Source organism: Astyanax mexicanus, chromosome 2 (genome assembly GCF_023375975.1).
Source record: "Astyanax mexicanus isolate ESR-SI-001 chromosome 2, AstMex3_surface, whole genome shotgun sequence".
NCBI lineage: Eukaryota > Metazoa > Chordata > Actinopteri > Characiformes > Acestrorhamphidae > Astyanax > Astyanax mexicanus.
Window position 1 is genome coordinate 68444407 of NC_064409.1, and position 16282 is coordinate 68460688.

General features: G+C 38.1%; 1 protein-coding gene and 1 long non-coding RNA gene across 2 annotated transcripts in view; both read left to right on the forward strand.

The window, feature by feature from the left end:
- The window catches only part of gfra4b (GDNF family receptor alpha 4b), a 133357-nt gene that overhangs the window by 31266 nt on the left and 85809 nt on the right, over window positions 1-16282 (forward strand). The gene's annotated exons all lie outside the window — the stretch shown is intronic.
- On the forward strand, window positions 11275-12077 carry LOC111192093 (uncharacterized). The gene is made up of 2 exons (XR_002649813.2): window positions 11275-11382; window positions 11865-12077. It is a non-coding gene; the product is annotated as an uncharacterized LOC111192093 (long non-coding RNA).

Below are 16282 nucleotides of genomic sequence, written 5' to 3' on the forward strand. Positions count from 1 at the left end.
ACAGGTGCTGCATCCTATCACTGTACCACAGTTCTGGAGTTCACTGAGCTCCTGAGTGCCTGAGACCCATTCTTTTACTAATGTTTGTAGAAGCAGTCTACCTGCCTAGCTGCTTAGTTTTATACACCTGTGGACATAAAAGTGAGAGTGAGTTTGTAAATCGTCGCTGTCCAGTGAAAAACAAGTATCTCCAAAACACCACCTTTACAGGAAAGAGAAAAAACCCTCTAAACTTTCGATGGAAGTCAATGTAAAAAAAGTTTATTTCAGGTAATTTTTAAGTATTTCAATTGGTCCATTTATCAAGAAGTTTTGGCACAGTGTAAGGGACAGTTTATCTGACATGTTCTCCACCAGTCTTACACACTGCTTTTGGATAATTCATGCCACTACTGGGGCAAAAATTCAAGCAGTTCAGCTTGGTTTGATGACTTGTGATCATCCTTCTTCCTCTTGATTATATTCCAGAGATTTTTTAAGTTTTGTAAAATCAAAGAAACTTGCTTTTTAAGTGGTCTCTCATTTGTTCACAGCTGTACAGTATATACACTATATTTAGCCCTTTTAACAGGAATCTTTAACACATTACATTCTGTGTGATTTGCTCAGCTATTAATGTATCTCTATCAGTTTCAAATTGTGAACTGTTTAGACTGTTAACATCTGTGTGCTGTCAGTGAATATGCACAAATATAGACAAAATGAACACAGAGTACAAATAGTTTATATCCATACCTGTATTTAACATTGAGTGAAAAATTATTTTTGTCAACTTAATTTTTTTAGGACCATATTTCTTTGTGCCTTTGATATGAAAGATCACACACTAAAACATTTTCAATCCCATTAAAAATACTCAGATTAAATCAAATAAAGTTATCCAAAAGCAGTGTGTAAGACTCGTGGAGGAGAACATGCCAAGGTGCATGAAAACTGTAAATAAAAAACAGGGTTGTTCCACCAAATATTGATTTCTGAACTTTTTTGTTTGCATTATTTGAGATCTGAAAGCTCTGCATCTTTTTTTGTTATTTTGTTCATTTCTCATTTTCTGCAAATAAATGCTCTAAATTACAATATTTTTAATTTATATTTGGGATGTACTGTATATATATATATATATACAGTATATATCCAAAATCTAATTTAATCTACACCACATAATTTTTTCCAAATTGTGTCAAGCCTATTTGAGCAGTCCTGCACATACCCACACCAGAATAGCCGTTGGAGTAAGTCTAGAATAAACCCCCCCTCCTGTTTTTCTGTGTGCAGAGGCTTTCTCGGCAGCGCAGCCATCCTTCTCCTAAAAGGTGACAAACTGTTTCTATTAGGACCTGTCTCTCCAGGAGACTCCGATTCTTAAATAAAGGGCAGGAGCTAGAGGTGACATGAGAGCTGGCGGGGAAGAGCACAGACAGCGGGCCATATTTTATTTGGCTGCTACTGGGTGGTGAGCGCAGGAGGATGATAACGCCGTTCCGGGGCTCATCGCCTGCCTTTCTCCCTCACACACCCACCATTTATCCAACAATGGATTTTGCCATTAACCAGGAGATGAGGAACAAAAATTCCCATTAACAATATAAGGCCGTGGCAGCTCATTTACCAATGACATTTCAGCACAGCTATAAGCACCTGGAAATGCATTACTGCTGTACATGGAGCTCCAGACATGTTCAAATAAGCTTTACAGTGACCTAATGTGGGAATTTAGCCTTCACTAAATAACATTGGCCATCCTACTTACGCTTAATGCTGACTATTGTTCATAAGTAAACATGGTGGTGTTGAATGTAAATGACATATCTCTTGAAAATCTATTCATTTCTTCAATGGCGTAATCAATTATTAATCTTAAAAAGCTTGTTAATTATTGCTTTATCCAATGAAGTTTGCTCTTACGGTAGCTCATATCATCATACTGTATCTGTCTTTAATGAAGGACATTCTTTTAAAAGTAATAAAAGAAAAGAAAATATGGAATGAAGCTTTATATGTGTGATTACAATATTAAGGTGAAAGATTACATTTATTAATGAAAGCTATTGTTGGGTGACAAGATAAAATACAGATGGTTGGACAGGGAGTCATACAGGTTCTGAATGGCATCCTACAGCACATTTACCTACAGATGTTGCAGCTGGGTCTGTAGATCTCGTACAATCGTGAATTGCTGAAGCAGGAGTCTTAGCTTGTCCTGTAAATGCTTGATTGGCGATTAATCTGGCAGCTAGACTGGCCAAGGAAGTGTTGTGATCTGGTGGAGACATTTCTGGGAAACCATTCCTGTGTGTGGGTGAGCATTATCCTGCTGAAAAATGCGAGTTGGAAGCCCTACCCTAACATATGACTGTTCTGTTAGTGTCTCTCATATCACTACTAGAGATGACTAGCTGTTGTATGAGATAGCTTTCCAGGTCATTATATGAGCAGTTGGGGTTACTGGGTCTCAACTCAGGGGAAAGACAGCACTATAACATTTTAGTGAAACGTTCACAGGTTCCTCACTAAACACTAAATACTAATAGTCAACTACAGTTAGCCATCATTTAACATAATGTAATACTAATATTCAATGGAAACAAACTGAGTTTCAAGATCCACCTCTGAATTTGTACTTTATTAGTAAGCATACAAGAATTTACAAACAGTGTGAAATCCACTGTGACTGTAATCTTGTGACTGGCATACCAAAGCACTAGCTGTGTGCACACCCAGTAATGTTTAAAAATGGGAAACCCATCTGTTGTAGACTTTTTTGCCATTCCACAAGCATAAAACTACATAAAATCACAAAAACATAAAATCTACCAACAGAGGAGGTGGTGTAGTATTAGCAAAGTATTATGAGTATGAGTTTTACCCATCCATTCGTTTTCAATACCCACTTCAATTACCCATCTGTCAGGATCACGGGGTTGGGGGTCTGGTGGTCTGGGGGCTGGAGCGCAAGGGTTAATCTACAGTTACAGCAGATACAGGAATCACTGACATTTGGTCAGGACCATTATTCAGTCAGCCTGGACCAAGATCACCTCCTTTGGCCAGTCCAAATTTTGGTCCTTTGATCAGAACCATGGTTTAGAAGCCCTGGACCAAGACCACCTCCTTTGTTCAGATCAAATTTAGGTCCTTTGGTCTGGTTTGTGGTTCAGTAGATCTGGACCAATACCGCCTCTTATGCTCAGTCCAAGTTTTGGTCCTTTGGTCAGGACCATGGTTCAATAGTCCTGGACCCACACCACCTTATGTATTCAACCAACAGTTTGGTCCTTTGATCAGGACAATGGTTGAGTAGATCTGGACCAAGACCACCTCCTTTGCTCAGATGAAATTTAGGTCCTTTAGTCTGGTTCATGGTTCAGTAGATCTAGACCAAGAATGGCTCTTTTGGTAGGTCCAAGTTTTGGTCCTTTGGTCAAGACCACAGTTCAGAAGATCTAGACCAAGACCACATCTTTTGGTTAGTCCAAAAGCCCATGGTTGAGTAGATCTGAGCCGAAAATTTTTATAAATGGGAAACCCATCTATTGTAGACATTTTTTGCCACCCACAAGCATAAAACATAAAATCTACCAACAGAGAAGGTGGTGTAGTATTAGCAAAGTATTATGAGTATGAGTATTATCCATCCATTCTTTGTGAATAACCCCTTTATCTGTCATGGTCGCGGGGGTGGGGGTCTGGGGGCTGAAGCCTATCCCAGCCAGCATCGAGCGGACGGCAGTATACATCCTGTACAGGCTGCCTATCCATCTTAGAGTATGAGTATTGTGAATATGAGTATTAGCATAGTGCATAGTAAAAACAGGGCTTTCTCTGTGCTACAGTTTCTTTATTGCTGAATAAATGGTGCAAGAGAGTTTAGTTCTTGCTGGATGCGCTATGTGTTTTCCCCCTGTAAGTATGTGAGCTCATTTAGAGGGCAATATGAATTGACAAGTGCAATAAAACACTTTGGAGAAAACTGATTTGTGACTTGCATCCCTATCTGACTCTAACAAAGTAAAACTCTGAGATCCCTTTCAGTGCACATCAGTAAGTTGTCACAGCACTGATAGAGTAAAGTAGATTAAATGGCAGCCACTCACAGGCCTGCGGAAAGAGGGGCAAAAGACAAAATACAGAAAGACAGTGAGAATGAGATAGACACTGAGTAGTTTATATATAACCCTTAAAGAACACAACAGCAAATTCAGACACATTTATATTAACAATAAACCATGTTTTATAGCTGGAATCTCAAAGACGTTTATTGATTTTTACCAACAGAGGCTCTGTAGAAAACTTTTTAAAACATATCATGAAGTCTGAGCACACTGATAGAGTTCAGAAGAGAGGGAGGGTGGGTTAACTTGACCTGTGCTCGGCTACTACTATTGTACAGATGTCTGCCTCATCCTCTGTACTCTTCACCGCACAGGGGAAGATGAGAGCAGGACAGGGCAGCTTGTTCCTAAGACATACTCTGTGTTGTACCATGTTTTTGTGGTAATCATTCTCTCCTGGATTGAATGCAGCCATTAGACATGTCCATTTACTTCTTAGAAAGACAGAAAATTGCTTAAAGTGTACAAAATCCTTCAAACCAAATGTGTTTGGCATAAACAGCACAGTGATTGAGGGCCTTTTTACATCTGAAAATCTGTAGTCTGAAAGTCTGTACCAAAGTGTACCAAACTTTACTACTTCCTGTCTTCATCTCCCTATACTCAACACTGAATAGTAGAATCTTGTCAAATTACCAAGTTGCTTCTCAAGGTTTCTGCCAGAATTCGACTCCCGATCATGCAACAGAATGAGTGAGCCTTGCCCAGATTCCTTTTATCTATGTTTAGAATCAAGGATTCATCTACATTTGGTCAGGAACTTTGTTTAGTCACTCTGGAGCAAGATAACCTCCTTTGGTCAGCCTATATTTTGGTTCTTTGGTCAGGACCATGGTTCAGTAGATCTGGAACAAGACCCCATTCTCTGTTCAGATCAAATTTAGGTTTGTGCTTAAGTAGATTGGGACCAAAACCACTTATTTTGGTCAGTTCAAGTTTTGGTACTTTGGTCAGGACTGTGGTTAAGTAATCCTGAATGAACACCACCCCATTTGGTTGGCATATATTTTGATCCTTTGGTCAGGACCATGGTTGAGTAGATCTGAGCTGGGAACACCTCCTTTGTTCAGATTAAATTTAGGTCCTTTGGTCTGTTTTATGTTTCAGTAGATCTGGACCGAAACACCCTCATTTTCTCAGACACAGTTTTGTTCCTTTGGTCACGAACACAGTTCAGAAGATCTAGACCAAGACCACATCTTTTGGTCCTTTGATCTGGCCCATGGTTGAGTAAATCTGAGCCGGAAACACCTCCTTTGTTCAGGTCAAATTTAGGTCCTTTGGTCTGGTTTGTGGTGCAGTAGATCTAGACCAAGAACACCTACCTCTTTTAGTCAGTCCAAGTTTTGGTCCTTTGGTCAGGACCATGGTTCAGTAGTCCTGGACCAACACCACCTCATTTGGTTGACCTATATTTTGGTCCTTTGGTCAGGACCATGGTTGAGTAGATCTGGAACGAGACCACCTCCTTTTGTCTGGATCAAGTTTAGGTCCTTTGGTTTGGTTTGTGGTTCAAGTTTTGGTCTTTTGGTCACAACCACAGTTTAAAAGATTTATACCAAGACCACATATTTTGGTCAGTCTTGTTTTGGGCCTTTGATCCGGCCCATAGTTTAGTAGATCTGAGCTGGGAAAACCTCCTTTGTTCGAATCAAATTTAGGTCCTTTGGTCGTTTGTGGTTTTGTAGATCTGGACTGAAACACCCTCTTTTGGTAAAACAAAGTTTTGTTCCTTTGGTCAGAAACATGGTTCAGTAGATCTGGAATGAAACCACCTCCTTTGTTCACATCAAATTTGAGGCCTTTAGTCCGGTTTTTGGTTTAGTAGATTTGGGCTGACCTCTTTTGGTCAGTCCAAATTTTGGTTCTTTGTTCAGGACCATGGTTCAGTAGGTCTGGAATGAGACCACTTCCTTTAACCGGATCAAGTTTAGGTCCTTTGGTCTGGTTTGTGGTTCAGAAGATTTGGACTGAAACATTCTCTTTTGGTCAGTCCAGGTTTTGGTCTTTTGGTCACGACCACAGTTCAGAAGATTCAGAACAAGACTACATCTTTTGGTCAGTCATGTTTTGGTCTTTTGATCCTGTCCATGGTTCAGTAGATCTGAGCCAGAAACACCTCACGTTTTGTTCCTTTGGACTGAACCATGGTTCAGTAGATCTGGAATGAGACCATCTCTTTTGTTCTGATCAAATTTGGGTCCTTTGGTCCGGTTTGTGGTTCCTTATTTCTGGGCCGAGACCATTTCTTTTGCTCAGGCAAAGTTTTGATGTATTACTCTGGACTATGGTTCAGTAGATCTGGGCTGAGACCACCTCTTTTGGTCAGTCCAAGTTTTGATCCTTTGGTCAGGAGCATGGATCAATAGACTTGGACCAACACCACCTCATTTGGTGGGATCATAATTTGGTCGTTTGGCCAGACCATGCTATGTGGCACCTTTTACATCTGCTACTTTGGTTCTGACCAAACTGGAATGTCAAAACATGGAAGGTGTGGGAGCCCTCTAAGTTCGTATGGTGTTTTATGGTGATCCGGCTAAAAACTAATCACCACCTAGTCTGTTCTGAGACCTTCCTAAATATAGTGTATAAAGAGTACACGTTAATTTGCTTTTCCATTTTCATGGTCTGTATAGAACCAACCTAAGGCATGCTCTGCTTACCAGATTTTCTGTTATTGGCCTTCAGCTCAGTAGTTTTTGTACAGCAACACTGGTCGTGAGTCACTGCAGGAGGATGCCCGACTGCCTCTTTGTGTGGTTATGTGGTATTTTCACATATGCTCAGCTTTCAGTAGATTTACACGGCTATAATCACGACAAGGCCGGCTGCGACTGCACCTTTTCATCATGTGAAAAATGACACGTCCTTGACAGGCTTCATGAAGGGGGGCGGCAGGACGAGAGAGCATGAAATTAGTACGGAATAAAGCTTTACGATGGCCATCCACTGAGATATAGGGTTAAATCTGTCACACTAAACCTCGAGTGTGATCAGGTTTAAGGCTTTCTAAGAAAGATAAACAGGAATAAGGATCAGTTTATATTATGTACTGTAGACTTCTGTGATAAGACCTGGTGTTAACACTAGCTAGCTGTTTTAGACATTGATCATATTTATAGACTGCAGTAAAACTGATTGTCTGCATGGGTTGTTAGACTTTTTCTTAGTGTTGCTATAGTTTGAGTGGATTTAGGGGCTTCAGAATAAAAAAAATAACTCTTCTTTTATTCAGATTTGATGCATATGATGATGTGTTTTTAATATTGTGTGATAATTGTTCTAAAACTCAGAGTATCACAATACATAGGAAAATATAAAATATCATAACCAGTCAATGTAACGCTACGATGTGTTTGAATCACCCTGCACCAGAAAACAAGAGACATTGTAAAACTTAGAGTGAGACTCACACACTGTATGACATATTCATTTTTATATCAGATCGTGAACTCCACTGACCTTGAGATAGCAGTCTGCTGGCACTCACTAGTTGTAGTGAGTCTCTCTTGCCAAGTTAGGAATCCATTTAGACATATATAAGAACCTGTGAAATTATCATACATACAGCTCTGGAATAAAATAAGAGATCACTTAAAAAAAAAAGTTTTTTTTATTTTACCAAATTGAAAATCTCTGGAATATAATTAAGAGGAAGATGGATGATCACAAGCAATCAATCCAAGCTAAATTGCTTGAATTGCACCAGGAGTGGCAGAAAGTTATCCAAAAGCAGTGTGTAAGACTGGTGGAGGAGAGCATGCCAAGATGCATGAAAACTGTGAGTAAAAATGAGGGGTATTCTACTAAATATTGATTTCTGATCTCTTTATGAAAACTTTATGAATATTAACTTTTTTGTTATTTCAGCCATTTCTCATTTTCTGTAAATGAATGCTCTAAATGACAGTATTTTAATTTGGAATTTGGGAGAAATGTTTTCCGTAGTTTATAGAATAAAATGACAATGTTCATTTTACTCAAACATAAACCTATAAAAAGGAAAATCAGAGAAACTGATTCAGAAATTGAAGTGGTCTCTTATTTTTTTCCAAAGGGGGAGTTTATAAGGTTATGCTTGATATATATTGAATAAATTATCTGAGTTAAGGTTGTCTCTTTGCAGTTCTTTAAAACAGGTAGAGTATTTTTTTTTTCAGATTCAAACTTTTTAATCTATTCTCAATTTTGGCATGTGCGTAAGAGGAGATGTTTTATTGCACATGGCAGATGTCCTAATCCACAGTGACGTACTTCAAAGGGCTGCTGCTCTTCACTATCTCTGCAGAAATACACACCTGCATAACATCTCAGGTCTACCACTGCTAGTCTCCTGTCCTTTCCTAAACTCTGAGCACTCCCTTGGGGCTAGAACTCCCTGCTTTGCTGTCCTTAACTGACAGTGGTGTAGGAAAAAAAACTTCCTCCTGAAATCTGTACCTTCCTTCCACCGCGGTCTGCACTGTGGATACATCGCTTCAGGCAGTATCTAGAGTAACACTTCAACACTGGACTTCAGTTAACTTTTCTTGTGTGAAAATCTCAAAAAATGTAGAATATGAAACAAATATGTGAAAATGTTAGATTTTTAAAGTTTCTTTTTATGTTTGAAGTTTATTCTCGAGGTGTAGAGGAGTGTTTTTCAACTCTCTTGGTGTTAATTCACCTTATTTCTTTGTTGCAATTTAAAGTGAACACATATTTTAAGTAAATAATATCTGAAAACATACATAATTCCTTCAAATAGCTGAGTCTCCCTCACATAATTAGTACATTATTTAAAAAATAATTATTTGCACAATAAGCATATCCCCATAACCCTCACTCACCATCAGTGTGTATTCTTTCCCACCAGGGCTACCTTACCTTGGGCATTTATTTATATTTTATATAATGGATAACTACCCGGCCACAGTGTTGTTGGAAATAAGAGCAAAATTTCCAGGTGGAATAGGAGCCAACCAGGAGACAACCAGGAGCCAAACAAAATATAGCTCTGGAAAAAAAATAAGAGACCACTTAAAAATGATGAGTTTCTTTGATTTTACCAAATTAAAAACCTCTGGAATATAATCAACAGGAAGATGAATGATCACAAGCCATCAAACCAAGCTGAACTGCTTGATTTTTTCTGCACCAGGAGTGACATAAATTTATCCATAAGCAGTGTGTAAGACTGGTGGAGGAGAACGTGCCAAAATGGGTTATTCCACAAAATATTGATTTCTGAACTCTTAAAACTTTATGAATATGTTGTTTCCTTTGCATTATTTGAGGTCTGAAAGCTCTGCATCTTTTTTGTTATTTCAGCCATTTCTCATTTTCTGCAAATAAATGCTCTAAATGGCAATATTTTTATTTGGAATTTGGGAGAAATGTTGTCTGTAGTTTATAGAATAAAACAACAATGTTCATTTTACTCAAACATATACCTATAAATAGCAAAATCAGAGAAACTAATAATTATTACTAATAATTATTTTATAGATCTGTATGTATGTTCTGTGTGATGCACTAATAAATGTTATGCAAACTTTACCTTTACTCCTGAACAGAGTTTATAGATCAACTCCCAGAACTTACAGGGAGATTATTCCAAAATACAGAAGTTGCTGTGTGTAACTAGACTTAACTGCAGTAGGGACAGTGGTTTTAAATAGTCCACAAATATTACATTTTCACATTTATACAGACTCAGTTGGTTGGATATGGAACTAAATGTGTGAAATCAGAATTTATAAAAACGTGTTAAATAAAACCAGTGTGATGTGCTAATGTGATTATGTGGTGACCGTGGTGGCCTCCTCGCCAAGCTGGTCAGCCTGGCATCATAGATGCTAATCCATTGGCTGAAGTTTGCTAATATCCCTCTATGAAATGAGATCTGAAATGTAATTAAATAAACTGGAGTCACACTGAGAAGATTTCTCTGCTTTCCATCTGAAAATTATCTACTGATACCGTGTAGATCCACTATCAGCAGAAAAGGGAAATGTTTTTATTAATGTTTCTGTGGTAATGAAACATGCTTATGAACTGTAAATACAGTGTACTGTATATACAATTAACAGATTTCTAATATTGTAGACAGGGTGTCATTTAGGGGTGGGAATTGTAGGGTTATGTCACAATGCATTATCATGATACGTTCCACCCAATAATAATGATGATATTAGAATCCTGTGATACTGCAAAAAGAATAATCTCTATCTCTACTTCAGGCCAAATACACCTACATACATAAATACCAGGAATTATGGATTTATTGATGGCAGTTTCACAGAATTTCACAACCAATGTTCTTCACCACAGGTTTACCCTTTTTTTTTCAATTAGCATCCCTACGTGGGTATGTGGTGCCACTTATTGATAATCTATCGCAAATAAGAATATATATATATTTTTCAATATCCATATACATCTTTACAATTTATAATACAATAATATATTCTGTATAAATCTTTTTACAGTCTTTTTATAATTAGTATTTGTCACATATATAAGATGACACTGGTCCTCCATTAACTATCAACAGAAACAGGTCAGCAATTACAGATTTACAAGATATTGAGGCTTACATTTATCCATTTAATTTGTTTATTTATCTGGAGTAATATTCTTACCTGACTGATCTTTTAGATCACCAGTAAAATACTGTATAGAGTTTATAAGTTCATACCATGTTTAAATATTCTCCCTCTGTAACTACTTACTATTTCACTTTTATATAGTACAATATATCGTTGTGTCCCATGAAAAACACTAATCTCCATTTTTGTCGATTTTTGGTTTACTACATAATTTGAACAGACAAACTGTCCCTTACACTGTGCCAAAATGTCTTGATGAAGGACCATTAGAAACTCTTCAAAATGACCTAAAATAAACTCTTTTTACATTGACTTCCATAGAAAGTTTACAGGGTTTTTCTCTCTCCTGTAATGTTGCTGTTTTTGAGATTTGAGAAGTGTTTTTCATTGGACAGCGACATTAGCTGCGGTCCAATCTGAAGGGAGCTGCCCAACTAGGCAGCATTTCCAGGCAGCATAGGCGCGCTCCCGAGAAAAGGTCTGTCCCATACGGAAGGTAGCATGTGCTGCCTACCTGGGCAGCTGCCTTATTTTACCCCGATTCTGAAGGCACCGTGAGATGCATCCTTCACGGCGAAGGCAATCCCATGATGCATTTCACCAGCTCAGAGTTCCAGCTCTCAGATTTAAAAACATGGCGGACGGAGCCGGCACTGCGAGGGAATTTCTGTACAAATGTAAGTAATTCCCTCCTGTATTTCCACTCACCGCTGCGTGGGTTTATCAAACTAGCATATTTGTTTTAAGTTGTTTTCCATTGTTTTTTTCGCCTGTACTTTATTTAATGTAAGACCTGACCGGCGGAAGCTACCGTTAGCTTATCGCGCTAATTTACCGGGTAAGCTAACACGCATCTAGCCGACTTACAGACTACCAAACGCGGCTGCAGCGCTGAGGAAACCCCCGCTAGGAAACAAAGATACCCTGGCCGTCCAGTATAAAAAGTTTTAAAAGTGATTTACTGTGTAAATAGTTTAATTGTTAGAGGGAATAACTGTAGACTTACCTGTAACTCAGTGATTTAACGCTTAAATAGTTTAATTGTTAGAGGGAATAACTAGAGTTACCTGTAACTGAGTGATTTACTGTGTAAATAGTGGAATTATGAGCGTGTTCTCCATAAACCGCTGTTACTAATTCAGATTTATTTTTTCCACAGGGATGAACGTGGGCCGGGGAAGGTGAACTCTGGTCAGACCGGCTGGAGGCAGCGTTAGCTCCCTTTATGAATAGTTTTTTTTTCTTTGAATGTAATAAGGTTTTCTCTCTTAACATTATTATTTTTGCTTGCTATGTTTTTATTGTCACTATGCTTATTGTAGTATCACATCTCAACTAGTGGGCATGGGTAAATAAAAAAAATTAAAGTTTATGAATCATGTTATGGTTGTGTTTTATGCAACTAAAAGGTAAAGATAAATTAGCTGACTCTGTATGAATGTACTATTGTGTGAAAACGTAAGCATACAAAATATTTATTATATTATGGTTTCATTACTCATGCATTTCTACGAAGCATCTAATCAAAAATAAATTAAATATAAATAAATACATAAATAAAACTGATCATACTCTGAGAATGAAGTGAGGAAAAGTGTATAATTAAAGTAAATCATGAATATTTAAATATCTGTAATATTTGGATGAGTAAAAGAGAAATAGCTGCCGCTGCATTAAGAATTTTCCCGAGGTAAGTGATCATTAACTTTAGTTATTTATAAACAGCTCACGAGCACAGCGCGCTAGACGTGATGACGTATGCTGACTCCAGAGCGTGTCCCGAACGCGCTGCCTTATAAGATCCCTTATGGGTGAAAATGCTGCCGAACGAGGGAGCTGCCTTTGAAGGCAATGACTACCTAGGCAGCTCCCTTCAGATTGGACCGCAGCTATAATGTACCAAAAAATGCATTACGTTTATTCTACTTCTACTTATTCTACTTGAATTAGAAGTGCTGTAAGATTTTCTGGGAAAACACTGCTCTAACTTTGGACTGATATTTTAGATAAAACACAGTGGATCAACACCAGCAGATGACATGTCTCTCCAAACCATCACTGATTGGTGAAACTTCACACTAGACCTCAAGCAGTTTGGACTGTTTGTCTCTCCACTCTTCCTCCAGACTCTGATCCTTGATTTCCAAATAAAATGTACTGATGGTCCGTAATGGTTTGGAGAGACATGTCATCTGCTGGTGTTGATCCACTGTGTTTTATCAAGTCTAAAGTCAGTGCAGTGTTTTCTCAGAAAATCTTGCAGCACTTCATGCTTCCCTCTGCTGACAACTTTTATGGATGTGCGGCTTTCATTTTTCAGCAGGACTTGGCACACTGCCCACACTGCCAAAAGTACCAATTGGTCTTATATAATATTCTATATATATTTTTATTTTGAGACACTGATTTTTGGGTTTTCATTGGCTGTAAGCCAAAATCATCAACAATAAAAGAAATAAACGCTTAAAATAGATCACTGTGTGTGTAATACATCTATATAATATAAAAGTTTCACATTTTGAACTTTGAAAAACTGAAAGTAAAATAAGGCATGTAGCTCATATCTAGTACATACTGTATGTATTGCAGTGTGGACATACACACTGAATCATTTCCTAGGAAATGAATACTGTCAGGCAGACAGAACGATTCAAAGTTCAGTCCTTACACGCTCAGCAACCGGAGATGCCTCTCTTCCTGCACATACTTGTTGTGCACATGTGTAGCGGATGACCTTACAGTGACCTTCATCAGTCAGTGCAGTGCAGATCATGGAAAGATGCGGCACTGGGCGAGGAAGTAATGAGAGAGCACTCGGAAGCACGGCTGCCCTGCCAGCGCTATTCATTTATCTGTCATCCTTTTTTTTTTCTTTTCCCAGCACAAAACAAACCCCTGCTCTTTCTCCGGCGTGACACCGCTCTGCAATTAGCCGGGCATTTTGAGCGAGTGTTTTCAGATGTCTTAGTGCAACCTTCACAAAACACAGCCCAAAGTGTTTTAGTCCATTTGTCTCATAATAAAACCTTTTAGACCCTGATTACAGCCCTGGAAATAATGAGGCTCGCCGCTCTTAATTGTTTGTCCCTAGAAAAAGAGGGTCACTGTTGAGTACAGCTTGAAAGTTGGCGCATGAAGAGTTGTCAGTCAGGGACGGTCGCCTTTCCGAAGCGAACAGCTTGCCGTGTCGCCGAGTCTGTGTGGGCTGTAAGTATAGGTGACGTCCCCTTCTAACTCCTCGCCGTGTGTTTACAGCGAGGCTCGACTCCTTCGAAGGGCAGGGAAGTGCAGATTCAGCTGAAACTAATGGGCTATTGCTTCCATTCACTTATGCAGATGTAAAAGAGCTGCGATGTAGGAATGTTGTTGTAGGCAGTGAAGCTGCATTATTTGGCACTCTCTGTATTTGTACATAATGATGCTGTCCGAGAATAAACGATCCTGTAATTTCCGCTAATAAAGTTTTTCCTCCTAACGGCTCATTAGACAGAATAATACCAACCCGCCACCTGTCCCAGGCTGCTCGCAGGTGGCTGCATGCGCCGCCGCATTCCCGCTTTTTATAAATCCCTTTACGATAAGCATGAAGTGGGAATAGGTGCCCGTCCGGACCGCTCCCACAGTCCTTTAATCCCTTTAACCTTGTGTTCAGTGTGACCTGTGTGCATGTAATCTGACCTCAGGTGGCCTGGTGGAAATCAATTGCGGAGGCTTTTAAACAAAACCAGCAACACCAAACATGTTTCCCTCCAGAGTAATTGGATAATTGATCCTGATTAGAAGACATTAGAAGAAGCTACACAGAGTGGAAGCATATGTCCGCTCCGATGCATCAGATAGCACGGAAGACAGGCAAGCGTTTCAGTGTGTTGGAAAGGAGGTTGAAAAAATGCACAAATCTCTCTTCGTTTGATTGATTGCCTAAGCTTTGGAGAAGCTCGTCGAGCTAGGTTGGGAACTTAAACCCACATCTCAAACAACTTCCATGCATATATATATATATATATATATATATATATATATATATATATATATATATATATATATATGTGTGTGTGTGTGTGTTTGTGTATAAAATCTGTATTAAATGACCACAAAAGTTTTTTCTGATGCAAAAAAATGATTTATTTTTTTGAATTATAATTAAAAAATATATACAGTATATTTAAAAAGTATTTCACATATAAAGAAACACATACCCATATATTTATTGTCTGTAATTGTTACTAATGTTTTATATGTCGTATTCACAAGAAAAAAAAAACCCAATGCAAACACAGTGCCTCTATGCCCGCATGAAATATAAAAATACAGTATGTAAAATGTTTTTATAAAAAACTATATATACAGCTCTGGAACAAACTAAGGGACTACTTTATTTTCTGAATTAGTTTCTCTGATTTTGTCATTAATAGTATATGTTTGAGTAAAATGAACATTGTTGTTTTATTCTATAAACTTTAGACAACATTTCTCTCAAATTCCAAATCAAAATATTGTCATTTAAAGCATTTATTAGCAGAAAATGAGAAATGGCTGAAATAACAAAATAGGTCTCTAATAATGCAAAGAAAACAAGTTCATATCTATAATGTTAATGACCCTGTTGAATAACCCTGGTATTTAATTACAGTTTTCAAGCATCTTGGCATGTTCTCCTCCACCAGTCTTACACACTGCTTTTGGATAACTATATGGCAAACATTCATGCAGTTTAGCTTGGTTGAATGGCTTGCGATCATCCATTTTCTTCTTGATTAAATTCCATAGGTTTTAGTTTGGTAAAATAAAAAAAACTCATTATTTTTTAATGATCTCTTATTTTTCCAGAGCGGTATTTCCTTTATTTTCTAGAAAAAAAATATAAAAATGTAAAAAAATAACGAAATACCTGCCCATGGATATATAACATTAGTTCATCTGAATTTTTGTGCCACTAAATTTGGCCAATCATCAGATAGGACACACTTTACACATGCATTTCTGAACAAGCTAAAATATACACAACCAAAAGTGGAAGAAGCATTAATATTAGACTAATATTACAGGGTTATGAGTTTGACTTGGGATACACAGATTTATTGAGTGTTATCTTGCACCCTTCAAGTTACATAGTGCAGTATAAGTCGAGAGACAGGTCAGGATTAGCTATAATATACAGTATCCTGTCTATTACAGGTCAGTGGATTGGTACAGTTATTTTGAGGTAAAAGTTTTGGTCAAAACATAAGTAAATATACAGTAAAACCAATTAATTTCACCAATCAAATCTTGAACTTTACACAGCACAACCCAAATCAAACCTGAACACTAGTTGTATCACACAGCTCTGTAATGCTAAGCTTTAGCTTTTACAGGTTGCACCGCTTCCACAAGTCTTTGAGTGCATTTAATTCCCTTTCCTCTCCCAGTAGAGTGAATGTAGTGGTTAGAGTAGTGTATCAACTACAGTGGTCCCTTCTGGGCGATTCAGTGGTGGAAGTCTGGTTAATTTCTTTTTTCTTTCCATCCAGCATTTTCTCTTTTTTCTTTTGCTTTAATGGCCTGACATCTTTTCAGCCACACACATTTTCCACC